This window comes from Aotus nancymaae, unplaced genomic scaffold, assembly GCF_030222135.1.
Source record: "Aotus nancymaae isolate 86718 unplaced genomic scaffold, 86718_ANA_hifiasm-v0.15.2.pri h1tg000079l, whole genome shotgun sequence".
NCBI classification, from domain to species: Eukaryota; Metazoa; Chordata; class Mammalia; order Primates; family Aotidae; genus Aotus; species Aotus nancymaae.
Genome location: NW_026988494.1, coordinates 18,657,824 through 18,677,861, shown reverse-complemented (window position 1 = coordinate 18,677,861; position 20,038 = coordinate 18,657,824). Strand labels below are relative to the sequence as shown.

At 49.1% G+C, this 20,038-nt stretch overlaps 1 protein-coding gene across 1 annotated transcript in view; it reads left to right on the top strand.

Moving 5' to 3' along the window:
* The window catches only part of LZTS1 (leucine zipper tumor suppressor 1), a 59,641-nt gene continuing 39,603 nt past the window's right edge, over nt 1-20,038 (top strand). Inside the window, exon 1 of the mRNA XM_012435362.3 lies at nt 1-228. The gene's annotated coding sequence lies outside the window, so the exon portion shown is untranslated. The remainder of the gene's footprint in view (nt 229-20,038) is intronic.

Below are 20,038 nucleotides of genomic sequence, written 5' to 3'. Positions count from 1 at the left end.
GCAGAGGCCGGCGCGCCGGGAGCTGGCGGGCTGGCAGCGGCCGGGCGCGGAGGCCGAAAGTTTCTCAGCCCGCCTCGGCCAGCGAGTGGGAGCCGGGAGCTGCATTCCGCGCGGTGGGACCGGCCCGGCCCGCTCAGCAGCTCTGGAGAAAGAGAGACGGGAACACACCGAGAAACACTGGGAAGGAAAAAAAAAAAATCCCAAGTGCGCCCGAGGCGCAGGGGCCAGGTAAGCGCGGTGGCCGGGGGTCTCCTCGCCCCCGGAGGGTCTGCTGCCCCGGCTGCGGGAAACCGCGCTCCCCGCGCCGGGCCGGCCGGTCCGTGCGTCCGCGCGTCCGTCGGTCTTTGTCTGTCTGTGTCCGTGGCTGTCGAAGTGTCTTTGTCTCCGCGTGGAGCTGTCAGGGTCTCCTCTCTGCGGGGTGGGCGCCGCCGCTCCTGCCCGGGGGAGGTGACGGTGCGCCCGTCCTCCTGTCTTTGTCTCCGTGTCTCCTGCAGACGGGATGCGTCTACTCCCAGCCCCGGTGCCGGTCCTGGCGGGGACGTCAGTGTTAGGTGACACTGGTGTCGGAGGTGAAGAAGTGGGAGGTGGGGACGCGAGGCCGCAGGGGCCGGGGCCGCAGGAAGACGATCCGGCGGTCGGGCCGGGCCGCTGAACTTCGCTGCCTGGAACTTTGCAGATGAGCTGTGTCCACACCGGTGGGGAGGACACCGGCGCGATGCAGCGAGAGATCTGGAAGGTTTTCCTAGAGGAATAAGTCACACGGGCGGAGGCGGTGAGAGAGGAATTTGGTAAATCGGGGTGTCTAAGTGGCCCCCTGAAGCTGCAGGCTCCTGGGGTCAGTTCTGGATGTGCAATTCAGGAATTTGGTCGAAGCACCACGCACACGCCGACAGAGCCACACACTACTACATTCACTTCTTCCACAGCCACCATAGGCAGCCAGACCTCACCCCTCTACCCGGTTACAGGCTTTGCTCTGGCTGGAGAGGCTTCAGAGGTCGCACTCAACAGCAACAGGCACCCCCGAGACACCAAGGGCCAGGTGATGTTTCCCTTTCCTGCTCCAAGTGGAAAGGTTTAAACTGTGGAGCAGATGAGTGTTCTGCTCGCCCACGAGTACGTCAGGCCTGGGAAAGTGCTCCAAGTCCTCCGATTTCTCAGAAATAAGAGGTGCTTAGGGATCTGACCTCCTAAAGTGTTTTCTGTCTCACTTATTCCCTCCACACCGTCCAGCTGCCATCAGCCCCTCTGTTCTCTAGTCCTGGGTGCTGGCAAACTAGTGAGGAGGCACTGAGTTCTGGACCGTGCTGCGCAGGGGTTGCTCCTAATAAGGATCCCCCACGCTGCTGGAAGTGCAGCCTAATAGGAATCCTGGGAACCCAAGAGACAAGCCACAAAGAGATGAGCTATCTGCTTGGCAGTTCCTGCACCAAGACCCTGAGAAGAGTCTGCGGGTGCGGGTGCGGGTGCGGGCAAGAGGGTGTTTGTAACCTGAGCTTTCTCTAAGTTCAAAAACAATTTTCTGCAGGCATCCAGAGGGAGGATGGAGATGTAAGAAGAGTGTGTGCATATGGGTGTTAGAGATAGCATTTACATACGGGAAAGGTGTTTGTGTTTAAGAGTGGAGTGTGTGGGCAGAGAGCATACAAGCTAATCAGGCGTGGCGTTACACCTTGTATTTATCCAGCGTTTTTCTTTGGAGGCGCTTTCTGCGCATCATAGACGTTATCTCATATGTTATCTCCTTTATCCTCACAACATAACTACCAGGTTGGCACGGTGGGCTCTCTGTGTCTGCCAGTGAAGAAATGGAGGCATCTGGAGGGAAAGGCATTCCCTGAGGTCCCACAGCTAATGGGAGCAAAGTTGGAACAACTGGGAGTCCTGAGGTCTCAGCTGGGTGGATGTGAGTGTGGGGCAATCTCTCTGCTTAAGAAGAGAGGAAAACTGGTAGAAAAAGAAATGGGCTTCTCTTGTGGGTGTCTGTATCTGGGTTCCCGGTCGGCCGGGCTTCACATGGGAGCGATCCCCACATCTATATGCAAGCAAAAGGGAGGATGGGACATTTGATGTGCTGAAGATGGTTGTTATTTAACATTGATAGCAGCCACTGTGTGCTTCACGAAGTAAACCTGTCTCAGCAATTCAGCTTGTGCATTTGTGTGTCTGCAAGAGGTGCCCCTGGCTGTGTGTGCCTGGGTCGAGGTGGGGCAGGGTTGCTGCCATAGAAGGAGTGCTGCTGTGTGTAGTGTGATGGGGAGAGCCAGTGCTTTGGGAGTGTGTGAGGGAAAGATGTACCTTTCAGTTTTGAGAAGCCATGGGTCTGCGTGTATAGCAAAGCTATACATGGGCTCCAGACATATAAAAATGGCTTTCTAATCCTGAAAACTTATTTATATGCCTTTGCGCTTATTCAACATTCATTTCATAAATATTCATTGGGCGCCTACCAAATGCAAGGCTCTAGGCTAGGCAGTGAGGCTAGGAAGATGAATAATGTAATGATGACAAACCTGTGGGTAAGCACCTCATAGACTAGTGTCATGGGTGATCCTGTAACACTTAATGGCATTCACTACATACATTGTGTGCCCTGGACTTTTTATTCATTATCTCATTTAATTTTCACTGCAGCTCTGCAGGGTATGTATAATCATCAGATGAGGAGAGTTAAGCGACTTAGCCAGGCTAGAAAACAGAGGGGAGGGATTTGACCTCAGCTTAGTGAGGTTCTGCACCCTGGCTGTGTCCATATTCTTCTGCTACCTTTGAACATAGAAATACTGTTTCTTCTGCATAGAATATTCTTGCCTGGTCTCTCTACTGCCTTCTCTGCCTGGTCTCTCTGCTACCTTCTCCACCTAACTAGCTCCCACTTTTTTGTGGTTGTTGCTTTTTTTTTTTTTTTTTTGCTTTTTTTGAGATGGAGTCTTGCTCTGTTGCCCAGGCTGTAGTGCAGTGGCATGATCTACACTCACTGCAACCTCCACCTCCTCGGTTCAAGCGATTCTCCTGCCTCAGCCTCCTGAGTAGCTGGGACTACAGGCACTTGCCACCACACCCAACTAATTTTTTGTATTTTTAGTAGAGATGGGATTTCGCCATGTTGGCCAGACTGGTCTTGAACTCCTGACCTCAGGTGATCCGCCAGCCTCCCAAAGTGTTGGGATTACAGGTGTGAGCCACTGTGCCCAGCCCCACTTTGTGTTTTAACCAAAGGGATCAATTCCTCCAAGAAAGTTTACCATATTGTTTCCTTAATTCTGGGTCAGGTACCTTCCTCAGAGTCCCTACCATCATACCAGGATATTATAGCATTTACTCACTGGCTCCTGAAGAGTCTACAAAATTCCTAGAAGCAGAGATTGCATTGTGAGTTCCCAGCTCAAAATACAGTGTTGGCTTTCAGTAGATACTATGAGTAGGCCCTTAGTAAATGCTTGTTTAATAAAGGGGAAAGAGGACAGCTCTCAGAGACCCTTGGCAGGGAGCACCTTTCCCAACCGTGGATTTTTGCATGGGTGCACTTTGCAGGTGTGGCCACTGACTTCCTTCCTCTGTTACTCAGCCAGCCCTTCAAGGCTTCTCCCTGGATGGAGCCATCTCAGGCCCTACCAACAGTTTAGGAGTCCGAGGGAACCCTGGCCCCCAACCACTCTGCCTCCTGGTCAATCAACCCACAAGCGGGGTTATAGAAGGGGACCATTCTAGGTGTGATCTAGACCTGGGGTTTTAAAACCTTGCACTTTGAGCCCCAGGGGCCAGATGGTTCCAGGGCAACGGTGAGTTTCTGGGATTTTGCTAACAAAGAAGTATCCAACCACCTGGGGAATCTTGAGGTGATTTACATATTAGCTCTTTGAGTTTGCTGTTGAATAAATCTTTGTGCTGCTACAGTTTTGAAGCCTGAAATGGTGCTCCTAGACATGCGGTTGGGAGTGTGAATTGCTACCATGTTTGTGGAGGTCATTTGGCCATGATTTCTCCAAGGCCACATGGTCGGGTGATTCTCTTGCCATGCCCTTTCCATCGCCCTGTTATTTCTCATGTTGGAATTACTACTTGTGTTCTTGGGGGTCCACGGTGATTTCAGTTTTCCTATTAAAGGTGATTGATCAAGTTTGAAAAACTCTGCATTTCACTATTTATTAAAGGTCTAATCTGTGTGAGGTGCCAGGGAGTGGGAAACAACAGCAAAAAAGGCTACATAATGCTTTGAGAATAAAATTTGTAATGACAATTGGGAAGAAGAATTGGCACACCTGAACCAACGACAAGTAAGTTGAAAATTGAATTGCGTTAGACTGATGCAAAAGTAATTGTGGTTTTTGCAATTAAAATACTAACTTTGAATATGGCAGTTTCTCAGCAGGAGACAGGTGAGCTAGAACCTTTCTCACCAGGGAGGAGGTGGCCATGAACTGAACCTTGAAGCTGAACCTGAGGAGGGCATGAAGGGAGTCAGAGAAGCAGGAACCAAGTTCATGGCTCCAAGATGCAAGCTGAGAGCTGAGGAGACAGGGCTCTTTCTTCTGAGAACCCTAGCCAGAGCCTGTTGCCTCCTTATGCCAGGTTTGGCCAGCTACCCAGACCAAACAGAGGTGGTGCGTAAAAAATGGGAGGTTTTCAGCCTCTCATCTCTTACCACCACCTCCAGCCAGTGTGTAGATTGGCCTCCAGATCCCCTCCTCCAAGGGTTGAAGAAGTTGATGGGGATGTGTCAGCTACACTCAAGCATAGCTGGTGAGCTTCCAGCTGGTTACCTCCTTTGCCATTTGGCAAAGCTCTCTGTATTGCTGCAGTTTTCATCCTGTGTGTCTCCCACTGGATTTTCTTTTGTTTGTTTTTTAGAGACAAGTTCTTGTTCCATCACCCAGGCTGTAGTGCAGCGGTGTGGTCAGGGCTCAGCTCACTGCAATCTTGACCTCTTAAGCTCAAGTGATCCATGATTCTCCCTCCTTAAACTCCTGAGTAGCTGGGACCACAGGCCCGTACCAAAACACCCAGCTAATTGTTTTTAATTTTTGTAGAGATAGAGTCTTGCTATGTTGCTTAGGCTGGTTTTGAACTCCTGGCCTCAAGAGATCCTCCCACTTTGGCCCCTCAAAGTATTGGGATTCTAGGTGTGAGCCACTGTGCCCAGCCTCGCACTCTACTTCCTGGTGGATACTGACTTCCACCATCCCTAGGCTTCCTTAATAATGATTTCAATATCACTTTTTACTTGTACAGGACTTTACACTTTAAAAAGCGGAATAAAATTATCATTATTATTGTTTATACCTCACAACAACTCTGTGAGAGGATTCCTTTCACCATTTGGCAGATGAGGAAACTGAATGCAACTTTGAAAGCTGAAGGAGGGCCATGTGCGGTGGCTCACGCTTGTAATCCCAGCACTTGGGGAGATCGAAGCGGGCTTATCATTTGAGGTTAGGAGGCCAGCCTGGCCAACATGGTGAAGCCCTGTCTCAAGTAAAAGTACAAAAATTAGCCGGGTGTAGTGGTGAGTGCCTGTAATCCCAGCTACTCAGGAGGCTGAGACAGGAGAATCGCTTGAACCCAGGAGGTAGAAGTTGCAGTGAGTGGAGATCGCACCGCTGCACTCTAGCCTGGGTGACAGAGCAAGACTTTATCTCAAAAAATTAAAAAACAAAGGAAGGTGAAGGAGTTCACCCAAGGTTTTTAAGAGGAATGCTGAGATTTGAACACCAGCTGTTCTGACTTCCAATCTTGGGCTGTAACTACCAAGTCATCGGAGTTCATTAATTAAATGGATTTAGGCTCATCGAATTATTGGCAAGTGTTTAATATGCAGGAAAGAAGAGATTTTTAAAAGTATAAGAATGCAGTTACTTTCATATTAATTGTAATTCAAGCATGATGAGGGCATTCAAATCTCCTTCACTTTTCTGTGCTCACTTCACCCCTGCATCTCCCTTTTCCCTAAATGCTTGTTACACATATATATTAAGCTCAATAAACAATAAACTAGGTCCTGGAGCGATGATTCATGCCTGTAATCTCTGCAATTTAGGAGGCTGAGGTGAGCCGATCATCAGAGGTTAGGAGTTCCAGACCAGCCTGGCCAACATGGCAAAACCCATCTCTACAAAAATACAAGAAATTAGCCAGGTGTGGTGGCGTGCGCCTGTAGTTTCAGCTACTTGGGAGGCTGAGGCAGGAGAATCGCTTGAACCCGGCAGGCAGAGGTTGTAGTGAGCCGAGATTGTCCCACTGTACTGCAGCGTGGTCTCAACAACAACAATAACAACAACAACAAAACAATAAACTAGGATGTAGCTAGGATAATGGAATGTCTACTTGGGATTTGCTTTAGGGAATGAAATTTATCATATATCAATTCTTTCTTTATAGCTTGTCAATCCAAAAGGTGTAGTCCACTCCACATTGAAATTAGAGCAAATGTTGCCTCCGCAGAATTTGAATTGGAATACCAACCTTAATTGCATACTGTATTTTAGTGTTTCCACCTTGTTCGTAAGTTCCAAACTAAAATAGGATAGCAGTCTCTTCACTTGTAGCTCAGGCAGTGTGTGGAAACCAGACTTCAGGGGCAATCACACATGAAGGCTGCCCCCAGGTGAGAAGAGAACTGGATGGAGCATCGTGGGAAGGCGGGGAGCGAAGGGTGGCGGAAGATGGAGATAGAAGACAAGCAGAGAGGGAATGTGTGTGTTAGCTAACAGCTAAAGTTAATTGTTGTAATCAATCCAGTGGAGAGGTGATTTTTCTTACTAAGTGACAGGCCAAATTGGTGTCTGGACAGATGTGATGTGGGTTGCATCCAGCACCTGGAACAATGAGAGCAAAGAGCTGTCCCATGGAGATCACCATAGATGTGCTTTGTGTCAGTTAATCATTGTGGGAGAAGATAGCCGCCTGTGGGCCAGGGCCAGAGCACATGTACACGTACACGCACACACGCACATGCACACACACACATGCACATGCACACATACATGTGCACGCACACGCACACACGCGCACACACACACATTGATCCATTTCATTCATCTGCTCTCATCGTCTCTCCCTCTGAGACATGCTTTCTTGTGATACCCAAACTCACAATCCCAAGCACATCATATTACACAAATCTTCAGAGACTCCCAAGATGTCAGGACCTGGGAGATCCACACCTCTGTGTACGTGGGCTGGCCAATCTGTGGCATGGTCTCAGGTGAGCTCAGACAGCCCCTCCCCAAAGCCATGCCTTGGACAGTCTTTGGGTGTCCATGAGCCGGTCAGAGTTACAGATCCTCCCGAGGAAGGGGGTGGGCAAGTCTAGGTGAGACTTTCAGCCTGAAAGTGGTACAAGAACAGGGGCCCCTTAAGGAGACTGAAAGTGGAGATGAGATGGGTTTGGGAGTGGGCATTGTTCTCAAACCCTTGCCCATTCCTGTGCATGAGCCTGACCTCACTGAATAACCTCACAGGCGGCTGAGGCCATCCCTGCCTGAGGCACCAGGGCTGGGCTGTGCACTTGGCTCCCTGGCCTGCTGGCTTGGGGGGCATTTTCATTCTTTTTGCTGCTGCAAAGCCATTTGCTGCTAAATCACCCTCCTCCTGGCACCCTGGACTGCTAAATTGGTCTCAACTTGCTGTACTTCCACCCACTACCTTAGTCATTATTCACTGGCAGCATTCAGAGAGTGGGTGTAAGGCAGCCGAACATTATATTCCTGCTGTAAAGACAGGGAATTGAGTATAGACATGCAAGGAGAGAGGAGAGAGGGAAGGAGGGAAGACAGTGTGAAGCAGGCAGGAAAACAAGGCCTGGGGTTTGCCAGGACCTTTTCCCTGGTGACTCCAGTGACAGTGGATGGTGGGTGGCATTATAGGTGAGTGGGTCCTGGCTCAGTGGGAGGAGACACAGGGATCCACTTGCTACTGAGTGGCTGCCTACGCCTGGTCTGGAGGCAGGAAAGGACATTAGCTGTGGGAAGAGAAGGGTTCTGCCCTCCATGAACTCCCTGTTCCTTGGATGTTTCTTGAGTGTACAAGTGTACAATGTACTTGTCACTTCCATTTAAGCATGTGTTCCCATGCATTCGTATTTAGCTTTTCACCTCTATCCTCCCTCGCAGCATAGATTATAAGCCCCTTGAAAGAGAAGGTATGTCCTGCTTCTGATCTATAGCACCAGGTCCTGGGGATGGTTTAGGGTTCGGTCCCAAATGGCTGAGATGGATGGCGCTAAGGCCCACAGCGCTTCTTTCTACCCAGCCACTTAAGATCTCCCTGTGCCACTCAAGGGGCACAGAAATTGGAAAGCCAGGCAAGCAAGAGGAGATGGAATCACAAGGGAACTTACAGGGCTTGGTCTGCAATCTCAGTGGGAAGCTCCAGGGAGGGAAAGGGTTACACTGCAGAACAGACCAGCCAGGAAAGCAGAAACTTCAGAGACCTGCGGTCCTCATGCAGAAGGCTCGGAGTGATCTCCACCTGGCACATGGGCTCTCCTGATAGCTCATCTGATGCCCAGTGCCCAGGCATGGTGTCGGGGCTAGCAGGAGGTAGGAAGCAGAATTGGTTTTCACATCGGACAGCAGTGACAACGTCAGGCAGGTCAGACTGACCTTGACAGGAGTTCTCTGAGTCACTGATAACATTTGTCTGGAAACCCGGGGAGAGGTTAGGAAGGGAACTCAGTGCCAACCCAAGCGGGCTTGGGACCTGTGTCCCCAACCCAGGCTCCTTGCCTCCCACCCTCTGCTTGAGGGAGATAATAGGAAAACTCTGAGAACAGAAGCCTCCCCATCTAGGGAGGCAGGGAGACTCTTGTGGGATAGAGGGATGAGCCCTGAGGCTGCTGCCCTTGACCTTCCAGAGAGGGAGTCCCATGCATGGTGTCTGTAGGTACCTGTGTGGGGTCTGCCGTCCCCTCTGTCTCCCATGGTCAATGGCAGCAGAGGTACGGAAGGACAATTTGTGCACTCAGGGTAGCTTCCCTTATTTATTGCAACCTTCAGACACTCCAGCTTCAGCTCTTCTCTGCCCCCGCCAGCCCCAAAGGGCATTTCTGCAAGGCAAGGGGAGGAGGGAGGGAAGCATGAACTGGATGGTGCTCACATCTTGAGGAGACAGCCTCCCCCTCCTTGCCTATCAAGTTCCCCCAGCCCCAACGCCTCTGTGGCGCCAGCAGACAAACCGCACTGCGGGCAGGTGGGGAAAACAAGAGGAGCCAGGCGGAGCCCCCAGCCTCCACCTGCACTGTAAAGCGAGCCGGCCCCTGAAGGAGGCCCAGAAAGGACTCTCCAGCTGCCATCGGCTCCTCCCCTTGCCAGGCCTGCAGCTGGCCCTGCTCAAAGGCTCTGCAGCCAGCTGGTGGCTGGTGGGGCAGGTGTGGGCAGGATGCATGGCTATTCCCAAGACTGGATTTCTTCATCTGTCAAACTAGAAGCACCAGGCATTGGGCTTCTCTGGGCCTCTACCAGCACCTTGGACATCTGTTGACTTAGAAACTTTTTGTTGATATTGGACTTACTTATATACTGGAGCCACAGACAGGACCTCCAACTCTAGGGTCCTGAGATTTGTCAGGACACAAAAGAGCCTGTGCTGAAAAAACTTCAGATACTGTTGGTAGGGCCTGAGATGGCTCCATCCAGGGAGAAGCCTTGAAGGGCTGGCTGAGTAACAGAGGAAGGAAGTCAGTTACACCTGGCCCATTTGAAAAATTTTTTTGTAGAGTTGAGGTTTTGCTATATTGCCAAGGCTGTTTTTGAACTCCTGGCTTCAAACAATCTCCCCAATTCAGCCTCCCAAAGTGCTGGGATTATAGGCGTGAGCCACCATGCCCCATCTCTTTCTATTTCAGCTCCATTCTTTTAAAGTCACAGAAGGAGAGGTTCAGGTCCAGCCCTGTGCTATGTTCTGGTGCAAGATGAGCAACCACAGACTTTGCCACAATGAGTTACGTGACTGGTGTTGGGGATGAGACAGAACATCCAGAAAAACATCACTGTACAAAACAGAATCAGCACTGAGTCTTCATGGAAGATACAGAGCTGGAGAAGGGCCCTGAGGGCTGGGTGTGATTTCCAGGCAGATTAAGTGGAGGGGTGGCAAAGACAGGGAACAGCAGGTGGTGGGAAAGAAACTTTCTAGAAAGGCACATTGGAGTCAGATTGAGGAGGCCGTTGCATACCCAGCTGGGAGAGTGCATGCTATATGGTAGACAGCAGGGAACCACTGAAGTCAGAGACAGAGGGGTGGCCTAGAGCAAACCCTGGTTTTAGAAAGTGAACCTAGCAATGGAATATAGAATAGATTCAAGGGTGGAGAGGCTTCTTTCTAGAAATACCATTATTAGAATACCTATCTTCATCTTGTATCTCCTGGTTGGTAGCACAGGTTCCCAGAGACCTCATGCAGCCTGGGAATATTTGGGGTGGCTGAGGCTTCAAGGAGAGAGAAGTTCCTAATTCAACGTCAGGATGCTTGGTCCAGGATTATTTATTTAGCAGGACACATGGATAATACCTCCCTGCTTTGGATCTAAAAGAAATCACCGAGAACTTTTTTTTTTAAGAAGGAATCTTGCTCGGTCACCAGGCTGAAGTGCAGTGCTGTGATATTGGTTCACTGCAGCCTCCGCCTCCCAGGTTCAAGCGATTCTCCTGCCTCAGCCTCCCTAGTAGCTGGTACTATAGGCACACACCACCATACCCAGCTAATTTTTGTATTTTTAGTAGAGACGGGGTTTCACCATGTTGGCCAGGATGGTCTCGATTTCTTGACCTTGCGATCCACCCGCCTCAGACTCCCAAAGTGCTGGGATTACAGGCATGAGCCACTGTGCCCAGCCGGGCTTTTGTTTTTTACGTAGTTGAAGACACAGAGGCCCAGAGAGGGGAAGGGACTTTCTCGGGACATGGCAGAGCCAGGATCAGTGGTCCACCATCAGGACTCTTTCTACTAATGTGCCGTGAGGTCAGTGGATGAGGACTGAAGAGCCAGTAGAATTCAGGCCCTCAGACCTCAATGCTCATCAGGTTTGCCCCAGGCGGCATGCGAGAACACAGCCATATAGAGATGCTTTCAGTCTTGGTGGATTTTTCTCCCTACCCACGTCAAAGGAGCCCCTGGATTTTTGCAACAGCTGATACAGTGCTCTGTATTTTTCTCACCCCTCTTCTGTCTTGTTCCTCTGAGTGCTTGAGGCATCTTATTTCCTTCTGTTCTGCTGCCTTTTCTGTCCTTCCAAGGGTTCTGTGACAGCAAAGACTGTGCTGGTTGCAGTTGCTAACAGTCGGTACTTTGAAAACTGAAAAGCAAGTTCTCTGCCTCTCTCATATGTGCACAGCTGAAGCCAAACCCAAACAAAACGGGAGGGTTGTTGGGTGCCAGTCAGCAGGGCTAGCCACCCAGAGAGTGATACCACATAGGAAGAGATTTCCAGACAGGAGGCAGTGTGGGTCCTGATGCCAGGTGGGATGTCAGTGACAGGGCAGGAGAGGTGGGACATCCCTCAATCTCAACACACCAGGTGCCAGAGGTCCCTCTGCCTGCTCCCACAAAACTCTCAGAACCAGCATCTCCCACCTTCCTCTGGAAGATTCCTCAGCCTGCTACCTGCTCAGGTGTTTTTGTCTTGCCTTCTAAAAACCCAGCGAGCCCAGGGAGAGGACAAAGCTGCAGCAGTGTCCCATGAGGTTTCCAGGGAGGGGACCCCTGGAGGCAGGGCCTTCCTCAGGAAACACCCCTGCCCATGTCAGGCTCCCCTGGTCTCCCAGAGGAGCTCACCCTCACCTGGCTGGCAGTCTCAGAAGCAGGCAGAGAGAGCAGGTAAGTTCTAAAGACAAGGCATGAGGTTTTTCCTGTTTGTTGATCCTGAGGCCAAGTTTGGAAGTGGACAGTGGGGGAAAAAAAAAAAAAATACATGATTTGGGGAATCAGACAGATCAGTATTCAGATCCTGGCTCTGCTACCCATTAGCTGTGTGACATCAGGCAAGTCACTTGGCCTCTCTGAGCCTCAATGTTCTCATTTGTAAAATGTGTCTCATAGAATTTTTATGAAAATTACATGGCCAATAGAAGTAAAAGCACATGAAACATAGTAGGAGCTCAGCTAATGTTAGTCTCACCCCCTACACATGAAGCATACTAGGAGTTCAGTTAATGTTAGTCTCACCCTCTGTACATGAAGCATAGCAGGAGCTCAGTTAATATTAGTCTCAACTTCTGCACATGAAACATAGTAGGAGTTTAGCTAATGTTAGTCTCACCCCCTACACATGAAGCATAGCAGGAGCTCAGCTAATGTTAGTCTCACCCTCTGCACATGCACGTAGTAGGAGCTCAGTTAATGTTAATCTCACCTTCTGCACATGTACATAGTAGGAGCTCAGTTAATGTTAGTCTCATCCTGTGCACTTGAAACATAGTAGGAGCTCAGTTGATATTAGTGTCACCCTCTTCCCCTCAGTTCCAAGGGGAGGAATCCAGGCATGAGACTGAGTTGCCTGTACAGGAAAGTCATGAGTGTCTGATAGAGGCAGGTGTCCAGAGAGGGTCACAGCTGCCTCTGGAGCTACCTTCTTGCCCTCTTACCTGCTTACTGTGGCAATGGGAGACAGTTCAACTGGGAACAGTATACGAATTGCCCTCTTACCTGCTTACTGTGGCAATGGGAGACAGTTCAACTGGGAACAGTATAGGAAGGAGTCATTTCTACCACAACCACTCTGGATGTCCATCTATATTGTCAATTTGACTGTGCTAAAATAGATTGAAAGCCTACGAAGTTATGTAGAACAGGCGGCTGTGACACCATTCAGTGTCCTGAGCTCAGGACCCAGCGCTAAAAATGGGTCTCATGCTCAGATTAGCTTATGTTAGATACGGTGCAGGAGAGGAGGAGGTGAGGGGAGAAGGCTGGGAGGCCATCCAAGTCAGCTGGCCTTCTGTTCTCCCTCAGGAAGGACCCCGCAATGCCATCTCGAACCAGTGCGTGGGACAGACTTTAGGGGAGGAAGATTTCTCCCCATGGTCTGTGGCTGGACAGAAGTGGGGTTATTCTCCTTTCCTTCCTTCCTTCCTCCTGCCTCCTGCTTCAAAGCCAATGTCTTTCCCATCTGGATCATTTTCTGGATCATGTAGCACGTAAGGTCAGGAAGGGGAGAGAAAGAAAAACAAATAAAATGAAACTTCTCTCTCAGTTCATTTTATGGGGGCTGTACACATGGGGGAGGACCTAGATTCAGCTGAGTCTCACATAGAAGAATGCAGAAGTCAAATTAGAGTGTAATTCTGCACTGGAAAATTGGAGAAATAGTTATTCTACCTAAACAGCATTAAACAAGATGGGAGCAGCCTGGGTGGGCCGAGAAGAAGATGCTGGTGTCTTGGACACACATTCCCTACCAGGAATACATATACGCGTCCTCCCACATGAAACAGGCAGGCTGTCATTTAATGATTTAATGTACCCTCCAGGAGAGCTCCGCATTGTCTTCCTTCTCTTCGTCTTTTTCTTTAAGTAGAGGAAACTTTTCCCTGTTAATAGTGTGGCCCAGAGAGTTGAGACACAGAGCTATCAGGCCTCCGATCTGACGTTAAAACTTGCTTTTTAGGCTGGGTGAGGTGGCTCATGCCTGTCATCTCAGCACTTTGGGAGGCTGAGGTGGGCGGAGCTCTTGAGGTCAGGAGTTTGAGACCAGTCTGACTAACGTGGAGAAACCCCACCTCTACTAGATACAAAAAATTAGCTGGGTGTGGTGGCGCGTGTCTGTAATCCCAGCTACTCGGGAGGCTGAGGCAGGAGAATCGCTTGAACCTGGGAGGCAGAGGTTACAGTGAGCCGAGATTGCACCATTGCACTCTAGCCTGGGTGACAAGAGTGAAACTCCATCTCAAAAAAAAAAAAACCCTCCATTGTCAAAGTCCTGTGATTCTCTCATCCAAGTCCTAAGCAGCCCTGACCCTGCTTAGCTTCCAAGATGAGATGAGATCAGGTGTGTTCAGGGTGGTAGGGCCATAGACAGTTTCTCCATTCTGACATGTTGGTGTCTACCGGGGAGAAGGCAGTGTCTCCACCAACACAGGGATCGTGTGTCTCGTAGGAACGCCTAGGAGAGGGGATGCTGTGTTTGTTAAAACTTGTGCTAGTTCAGTTGCAGAGATGTCTGATTCTAGGACCAGGAATGCTCCAGGAGATATCAAAGAGCTGCCTGGAACAGGGGAGTCATGGGACTTCCCTCCAGGCAGTCTCGGCCCTCCCTCTTGAAATTATGCTGTGGTTGGGAACCTCCCACCTGTGGGATTGAGACACTGAGTTCAAAGGGCTGCCCTCTGCACAGTCCCAGGAACAGCTATTAAACTCCCACTTGACCTTGCTGCAGGGAGTCAGGAGCTGATGAGAGGTGTCGAACCTGTTAAACACAGGCAGCGTGGAATTCGGCCTCACTCTCATTGGCACAAAATGCTTTCAGGGAAGTCTGCCAAGAGCTGAAAATCATGGTGCTGCGATATGGTCCCTGCTTAATAAATCTCCACTCGGGAGGGTCTTAGGGAGGACCCAGGACAGGAGACGAGGAAATGGCAACACAGACCCCTTCCTGCTTTTCTGCCAGCAGCTGAGAACTGTGCTCCATTGCCTGACCCCGGAGCAGTTAAGGGATCAGGAGGTGGGGGAGGATCTCCTGGCAGCTGCCAGTTGTGGATGTGGTCTAATTGCAGTGCTCGTCTTGGGGTCTCGCCCAAACCTGTGCTTCTGAAGAAGCAGGACAGAACTCCGTAGGAGGGGGTGACAGGAGGACCTCCACCATCAGCCACCTGTTGGCCCAGCCTACTTCTCCCAAGGATCAGGGAGGGCTCAGCCTTTACAGGCAAATCTGTTTCCATATCTAGTGATAGAAGGATGCCTCTGGAGGGGAGGGTCTGTCCTCAGGAAGTTTTTCCTCTGTTAGGTCAGTGACTTCCAAACACCTTAAGAGCAATTCCTGCAAACAATGGATACATAATTACAAACCTGTTTTTCTAAATCTAATCTCTAAAGGCCCCAAATGGAATTGTTGTGAGTTCTTTAGATAATGAGTGACAAGAAATAGAGCCCAGGGCCCTGCGAAGTTGGAGACAAATACATCAAGAGTTTGAGCCCCCGCAATCCTAGGTGTCTGCAGTCACCAAGTCCCATATGTCTAAACAACAACAACAACAACAACAAAAACTAGCTGCTATTTTTAAGCTCTTAATTATATCCTTCTTTTACAAATAAAATTGTACTCGCTACTTACCAAAATCCTATGCGGTGGGTCCTAGCAGGAGCTCCAGCGTACAGACAAGGAAATGGAGGTAGTGGCCCAAGACTTCCCAAGGGGAAGAGGATGAAATGAAGGGATTCCCGTAACTCAGCATGGAGGGTTGGAAGATGCAGGAGAGGCAGAGGAGGGGTGGAGTTGGGGGCAGAGTTGGGGTGAGTTCTAGAGGAGCAGGGGAACTGTGGGGACAGGGGCGCCAGGGTGCCCAGTGTTGGGAGAGCCATATGCTCGATGCCACTGTGTGTATTGCTGGAATGCTCTTGACTGCAACCTAGGTTTGAAGCCAGGTACCGCCGCTGGCCAGATATAAAACCCGAGGCATCATTTTCAGATGGGGCAGTAACAGTGCCCCCTCTCGGGGCCAGGGTGAGGCATGCAGCAGATCGTGTGTGTGTTGTACGTTGTCCCATACCTAGTGCAACAGGACATGCTCAGTGAATGAAAGCCTAAGAGGAAGCTGTATCCCCTACTAGACTGGGCACTGCTGTTTCCACTTGGGCATCGCCTCTGGCCGGAGGTGATGGCCGGGAAGGGAGGCTGTCTCCAGGCAGCTTCTCTCAGGCAGTGGCCACCCCCTTCCGTGAGACGTGGGATGCTGGCAGTCAGCCTTTGCAGAGGCTCCTGACAACATCCAGGTCTTTATTTTGCAGCAAGGCAGTGATTTCAGAATCCCCCAGCTGTGTGGGGGAGGGAGGGAGACAGTGGGAAGACAAGCTCTGCTCGGCTGAGCTGACAACACCAGGAAAGCTTCACTCCTCTTAGAGAAGAGGGAACTTCTAAGGCTCAGCAGGAGTCAGGATTGCACCTGGGGCAGGGAGAGGCAGGAGGTGGGGGCTGAGTAGACCCATAGTAGGGATTCCCCACCCCCAGCAAAGGAGTAGAGGACCCCATTCTCTGGGGGTGGCCCAGCTCTAGGTGGGCTGGCCTCGGGGAGGGGAGGGACCCCAGGCAGCTTTTTTTTTTTGGCTGCAGTGAAATGGCACGATTGGCTTACTGCAACCTCAGCCTCCTGGGTTCAAGAGATTTCTCTTCCCTCAACCTCCCAAGTAGCTAGGATTACAGGCATATACCACCACACTTGGCTAATTTTGTATTTTTAGTAGAAATGGGATTTCGCCATGTTGGTCAGGCTGGTCTCGAACTCCTGACCTCAGGTGATCCACCCACCTTGGCCTCCCAAAGTGCTGGGATTACAGGCGTGAGCCACCGCACCTAGGCCTGAGCAGCATTCTTTCTCCCCTTCACTCACTCTTCTCCCTCTGGACTGAGTTCTGGGAGCATTGCTGTAGCCTCCCTGCCCTGAAGACAGCACAGATTCTGCATAGGAGCAAGGCAGGGTCCACAGCAAGGGCAAGCTCTAGAACCAGGAAGGAAAAGAGAGTAGAGGGTGGGAGCGAAATAAGAACAGGTGGGTGAGAGTTTACATTTCACTCTCACCTTTTACTTCTTGCGGAGCATCAGCTGAGCAGCAGTGTCCATCCTTGCGCTAACAGCAAAGATGTGGGAGTTTAGAGTCCCTGCCTTCGAAGGCGCAAAGCTCCAGTGAGGAGCTGTGCCGCATGAAAGGGTGGGCAGTACTCCATGTAAAGCCGGAAGATGGTGTTTGGGAACTCACACAGCAGGGGCTTGAATCCTGACTCTGCCTCTCATTTCCAAGTGACTGACACTGAACACCTTTCTTGTCCTCTCTCAGACATGTTTCCTGACTGGTAAATTGGGCAGAAAGAACCACCTCATAGGATTTTTGTGATAATCTTTTAAAATAAATGTATTGAAGTGTAATATACATGCAGAGGTGTGCACAAACCATATGTGAACAACCAGACAAGTTTGCAAATTTTTCATGTAAATAGAAGCCTAGTCAAGAGATAAAACATTAAAAGTACCCCCCAGAAACCCCTTGTCTTCCCCCAGAAACCCCTTGTCTTCCTCTGCTAATCCCTACTACTCCCCATTCTGACACCATCATTTTTACCTCTTTTTAAACATCTTACCGAATGGAATTGCACGGGACACGACCCTTGTGAAACTGGTCCATATTGTGGTTGTAGCAGCAATGCTGTCATTCATGCTCATTGCTCCCTGGGATCCACTCTACACGTGAACCCCAGCCCATTCATTGTACCGTCATAGGCATTTAGGTCTCCAGGCATTTTGAGTCTGGGACTCTGACGCACAAAAATACTAGGTCTTTAAGTGAACACATTTGGTCATTTCTGCCAGGTATACATCTAGGAGTGGAATTGCTATGCTTATGTTCAACTTGGACAGACACAGTCAAACGTTTTTGTAGTGTGGCAGAGCATGTCCAGTGGTTTATGAGAGTTTCACCTGCTTCACATCCTCCCCAGCACTTGGTATTGTCAGAATTTTTCATTTTACCATTGAATGGTGGCCTAGCAGTTGGTATTTAATTCTGATTCTAATTTACATTTTCCTAATCAGTACTCACCGTGAGTACCTTTTTATACATTTTTGTCCGTTAGCATACCCTATTATATGAAGTGCCTGTTCAAGTCTTTTGCTCATTTTAAGTTTGGTTTCTGGTTTTCTATTAGAGCTTTACAAGACTTGTTTTCTATATTCTGATACTAGTTCTTTGTCAGGTGTGTGTATTGTAGATATCTCCTTCTATTCTTCTATGAGACCTTTGATGAAGAGAAATTCTTTTTTTTTTTTTTCAGACAGAGTTTTTTGTTCTTGTTACCCAGGCTAGAGTGCAATGGCATGATCTCAGCTCACTGCAACCTCTGCCTTCCAGGTTCAAGTGATTCTTCTGCCTTAGCCTCCCAAGTAGCTGGGATTACAGGCATGTGCCATCACGCCCAGCTCAGTTTTTGTATTTTTAGTAGAGATGAGGTTTTTCTATGTTGGTCAGGCTGGTCTTGAACTCCCAACCTCAGGTGATCTGCTTGCCTCGGTCTCTCAAAGTGCTGGGATTACAGGCGTGAGCCACTATGCCTGGCCGATGAAGAGAAATTCTTAGTTTATTAATATTTTTCCTCTAGAATAGTGCTTTTTTTATGACCTGGCCAAGAAATTTTTGCTTATCCAAAGGTCATGTTTTCTTCTAGAAGCTTTAGGGTGTTACCTTTTGCATTTATATCTACAATCATCTGGAAATATTTGTGTGGTGTGAAGTAGGAGTCAAGATTCACTTTTTCCTAAATGGATACTTGTTGACCCAGCAGCAATTTTTTTTTTCTCACTGCCCTACCATGTCTCTTTTTTCATAAATCAAGTGATCTTATATATTTGGGTTTCTGAATTCTATTGGTTTCCATTGGTCAATTTATCTACCTGTATGTCAATATCACATTGTCTTAGTTACCATTTAGTCTTGCTGTCTGTTGACATACACCCTCCAGCTTAGTTCTTTACCAAATGGTCTTGGTTATTCTTGCCCGTTTGCATTTTAATATCTAAGCTGCTAGGATGTTGATTGTGATTGTACTGTCACTAGGTCAATGTGTAGAAAATGCAAATCTTAAGATTATCAAGTCTGTGACCCATGACCCTGGCATATCTCTGCATTAATATAGATTTTCCTTAATTTATCAAATAATATGTTAGAGTTTTCAGTGTAAAGGTCATATATAACTTCAGTTATATTCACTCCCAAGTATACACATTTTGTACATTATATGTTTTTAAATGTCTTTTTTGATTTATTTGTTGTTAGTATATAGAAGTGCAGTTGGTTTTTGTGTATGAATTTATTGTGAGAAGTAAATGAGATGACGGGTGAGCCCCAGAGACACAGCGGGGCTCACTAACTTGTATCTATACATGGAAGAACTGAGGCAGGTCAGGGTGGTAGGCTCAGTCCTAAAGGATATGGCCAGTGAAGGAAGGCATCAAGATGTGGAAGTTGTTGAGCTGACAATGGCAGGATTTTCCTGATGAGCAAAAGGAGGGATAATCTCTATGGAGGCAAACAAGATGAGAACCACAAGAAAACCATCTTGCAGAGACTTGAATGGATGGCAGTGTTGGTGCTGCACTTTAGAGTTTGTAAAGCCCTTTGCATCCGTTGTATTACTGATCCTCACTGCATGCCAATGTGGTCACCTGTGAGCTCTTTATGTCATTTTCAGGGATAAGGAACTGGGTTCAGAGAGTAAAGAGGCTTGGCCGAGTTCTCCCCATGAGGAAGTAGTTGTAAGATTAGTTTCGATCACAGCCTTTTCATTTCACCACTTAATGGAGAGGTTTTCTAAGATTATCAGATGGGAGCATGGGTCTCGATGAGATAGACTATGGGAGCAGGAAAAGGTTATCAAGCAGATAAGTGACCCGTGTTGAAATCTGTGTTTAGAATGACCTTTGTGCAGAATGGGTTGGAGGCAGAAGAGGTAAGCCGGCCGCCTTGGAGGTTGTCATTACACACTAGGCATGAGATGATGCAGGCCTGAAGGTAGGGAGCAGAGAGGGTGAAAATGAGCAAATGCAGAGGGGAGAACCACAGAGTGTGGCCAGGTACCCCAAGGTCAGGTCTCCAGGTCTCCACGGTCAATGTACACATGCGAGTGAAGAACACCACTTGGGCTTTTGGTTCTCAACTTTCTCTCCATTTAAAAAGAAAAGTGAAATGTGCACGCCTGTACCCTTTCTTAGCTAATCTTGTGACTGAAACAAAAACAAACAATAAGCTCCTTCTTTCTCATCCCCTGCTCTGATGGCTGCGGGCTCCCAGCTCTTATTCCACACTGACCTGGTTATCTTCAGAAGGGCAGCTCTGCTCTGGTC